This window comes from Miscanthus floridulus, chromosome 8, assembly GCF_019320115.1.
Source record: "Miscanthus floridulus cultivar M001 chromosome 8, ASM1932011v1, whole genome shotgun sequence".
NCBI lineage: Eukaryota > Viridiplantae > Streptophyta > Magnoliopsida > Poales > Poaceae > Miscanthus > Miscanthus floridulus.
In genome coordinates this window covers 227,028,741-227,033,161 of record NC_089587.1, presented here as the reverse complement: position 1 = coordinate 227,033,161, position 4,421 = coordinate 227,028,741, and positions in this window count along the sequence as shown.

The window sequence follows — 4,421 nt, the reverse complement described above, 5'->3', positions numbered from 1 at the left end:
AAAAGCACATGGGCACTAGAACACCACTAGGCATAGGCAACGGGTCGAAGGCATTTTCGGTCATCCGGCCATAAGTACAATTGAACATAAATACAAAAATAAAACATAATACAAAAAATAAAAACATAATATAACACGATGATAAGAGATTACCTTGGCTTACTAGCTTTACCACGCCTTTGCATCCTACCGTCACATAATACAAAAAATAAAAAAATCACTTCAAACATTAGGTACTAACGTATCTAGGGTTGCAAAATAGACGTAATATATACCAAATCAATGTGAAAAAATTGATAAGGGGAGAGAGGATACCTTGCTCGCGAAGATGTATGGATCAAATCCAAGTATCCAAGGTCAAATTCATCGATTCAAGAGATTATGTGGGGTAGGGAGAGGAAGAAACCGAGAGGGGGATGAAGAAATGAGAGCAGCGTCGGCAAGAGAAACTTGGTTTTGGATTTTGAATCAATGCTCGGCGCTAGAATACATGGCGCCGAGCTCGGTGCCAAGATCTATGGCACCGAGGTACCGGCCACGTGAATGCCACCTAGGATGGACTGCTGTGCTCGGGCAGGCACCTCGGCACTAAGATCTGTGGCGTCAAAACGTGTTATCTCGGCGCCATGAGTCCTAACGCCGACCCCCAGGGTCCAAAGATAAGTTTAAGTCTCCCAGGGGGGCAAATGTAAATTTTCTTCAAAATAAGGGCTAGATTGTAAAACACACACACCCCGAAAAAGAAGAAGAAGAAGGCACTACCAGGAGAGAAGACTATATATAATGTTTTGTTATATTGCACATGGGTGCAATCTGTGTACAGATTGCACCCAGGCCAACCAGCGCGTCTTGTTTAGGCAACCGGCCCAACTAACCCACTAATCAGGTGTCTGAACGGAAGCGCGTGACAGACCAGACACAGTTCGTGCAAGATTCCACCTCCATCTGAGAATGTCGTTGCCAGTGTGCTATTACTGTTATCCCTCGTAGTAGTCATAGACTGATGATGGTGGTAGTAGTAGTTTTGGCTCCGTGCAGGTTAGGCTCTTGCTTGGTGGAATGGAAGGACTCTATAGTTTCATGGTTGCCCCTTGCACTGCTGGAACAAAGGAGTTTTTTTATCTAGAATAGAGGCAAGCAGTTAAGGGCCCCGATTGCAACTAGCACCAGTTGCAATCAGATAAGTGCCCTTGTTGCAATTAGCTCTAGTTGCAACTGGCCTAGTGCTTTGGTTGTAATCAGTAAATGATCCCAATTGCAATTGGCTCTAGTTGCAATCAGTTAAGTGCGCCGATTGGTTGTGTCCATTTAATTTTGCATGCACGAGCATAGGTTTGGCAGGAAAATGTGGGAAGTCTCCTGCGGGCATGCGCTGGCACGTGGGCCGCAGGGTTAGAGGGGGTCTGTGCACTCATTGCACAAAATGCAATTGGCCTACCACACGAGTCGCAACTGGTCTACCACTAGAGTTACAATTTGTGTACGACTGAAGTTGCAATCGACTGACAGGCTGAGTTGGAACTGGTATACAAACAGAGCTGCAACCAGCCATTCAGGGCAGTTGCAACTGGCCTAGCCAATCGGAATGCAACTGGCCTACCACCAAGTTGCAATTTATGTTACGACGGAAGTTGCAATCGTTTGAAGGGATGAGTTGCAACTGGTATATAAACGGTGCTACAACCAGCCGACCAATGCAGTTGCAACTGGCCTATCGCACGAGTCCTAACCAACCATCATGCATGCACCCGAGACAACCAATAGCTAATTTGCTACTTCTCACCACTCATGGTTAGTCACATGCAACAAAGACAACTAGCAGTCTGCATGCATGCATGGATGGAATCTTTTGTAGTTTGATTCTTTGAAATAAATTTTCTCCTAAACCAGTAAACCCTGATTAACAAATCGTTTGCTACATCTTATTCAAAAAATGTGCTTAACAGAACTACATCCAATATGGATATTTTTTTGCATGAGTTGCATATCTGTGTATTATCGATTGCAACTCTGTATACTACCGAGTTGCAACTAGTTATCAGATAGATTCCCTGCTCGCATGTTTGATCAATGCAGATGCGTGTGATGCCTGGCCTACATGCCGAGACTCACCGCATGCATTCCCAGTAGTGTTATTTGCTGCAAGCAACTCCCGTGTGTGCGTGCCTGACTATTTTAGTTTTTTTCTTTTTTTCCTTTCAGTGAAGTTCTTTCTTTCTCTTTCTCTCACCCTATACATCATTTGTATGTGAAGTCCCTGAGGATGGCTCAATGCTTTGTCGAGTGGAAATAGAACTACCATTGACACACTTCCCTTGCTCCCTGCGGCAAATTTTCTTCTGAGCACACCCACAGCCAACCCAAACATCTGTCTATGAGCAAGCAGCTTTACAAGCAATTTTGTGCCAGCGTCGTCCGGTGCACAAGGAATGAAGGAATGTGAAGCTGCTGAGCCAACCTGAGACAATTCATTGAAAATGTTTCTTCTACCTGCTTGCTTGCTTGTTTACCTTACATGAGTTCATTGAATTTGTTTTTGCTAAATAGGCTACAACTAAGTTGCAATTGTGTTACAGACGTGCTTACAACTCATTGTACAACTTAGTTGCAATTACATACTTTAAAAAAATAACAAATATAGCCTTCATGGATCTCATTCTGTTAAGCACGTATTTTCGAAGAACCTACTTCAAACTGATTCAAAAACGGATCAGTGGTTTAGGAGATATCACATTTTTTGGAATCGAATCAAGAAAAGATTCCATCCATGTATGCTTCCTGGTGGGCGGGTTGACCTATGAGGTGGCATCACGTGGTTGGTTGTGTACCATTTAATTTTGCATGCACGAGCACAGGTTTGGCAGGAAAATGTGGGAAGGGTCCTGCGGGCGTGCGCTGGCGCGTGGACCACAGGGTTAGAGAGGGTCTATGTACTCGTTGCATGGAATGCAACTGGCCTACCATACGAGTCGCAACTGGTCTACCACTAGAGTTGCAAGTTTGTGTATGACTGAAGTTGCAATCGACTGATGGGCTGAGCGGAATTGGTATAGAAACGGAGCTGCAACCAGCCGTCCAGGGCAGTTGCAACCGGCCTACCCAACCAGAATGCAACTGGCCTATCACCAAGGTTGCAATTTGTGTACGATGAAAGTTGCAATCGGTTCAAGGGATGAGTTGCAACTGGTATATAAACGATGATGCAACCAGCTGTCTAGAGCAGTCACAACTGACTACCCAACATGAATGCAATGAGCCTGAGCAGACACCCAGAATCGTGTCCCTGCCTTCAGAATCATACAATCGTCATGTCCGTTATGGTGCAGCTCTAGCTGTTGGAATCTCCTGTGCTTGAATAGGATTGAGTGAAGCCATCTCCTTGCTGGAGCCACTTACATCAGACGTCGTTGACTTTGTACGCCAGGGCGCTCTAATTGCCATGGCAATGGTGATGATCCAGACCAATGAATCTAGTACCAACAAGAAAACAACTAGGTTAGCCACGTGCAACAAAAAACAGTCAGCATGCATGTATGGAATCTTTGGTTGGTTCGAATTTTTGGAACAATTTTTCTCCAAAACCGTAACCTGATTGACATACCGTTTGTTGTGTTGTACTCAGAAAAATATGCTTAGCAAAACTAGATCTAATATGTGTATATTTTTTTATCTTTTAAACGAGTTGCATATATGTGTACTAGCGATTGCAACTTTGTCTACTATCGAGTTGCAACTAGTTATAACTCAGTGTTATATTTGCATCCGCTCACTATAATCACGTCAAGTTGCAATTATATCTGGTTGCATCTGCTCACTATTCAGTAGGAGTTGCAAGCATATCTGGTTGCAATCAGTGTAGTAATTTTGTTGCAACAGAATAGTGACTAATTGCAACTAGAAGTAACCGTGTTACACCAGGTTATAACTAGTTGCAAGCGGTGCTACTTAGACTACAACCAAGATGCAATTATATTGTAGTTGTGCTTGTAACTCACGCTATAACAAAGATGCAACTACATACTTTTAAAAAAAAACTTCGTCAAATATAGCCTTCATAGATCTCGTTTTGTTAAGCATATTTTTTCCAACAACCTATTTCAAACGGATTTAAAATCGGATCTGTCGTTTATGAGATATCGTATTTTTTCGTTTTGAATTAAGAAAAGATACCCGGTATACATGCTTCCCGGTTGGTGGGTTAACCTGTGATGTGGGATCACATGGTTGGTTGTTTCCATCTATTTTTTGTATGCACGAACGTGGAGTTTGTTAATGCGAGAACCAGCTGCTGTGCGGTACGCGTGAAGTCTGGTCCGGGCCGGTATGTCTCGCGCTCACGGGTGCATTTTAGCCTCAACCTCTCTATATATATATATTCAGATGCTTCAGCAGGGATTGGACAGTTGTGTTATAAACTTAGA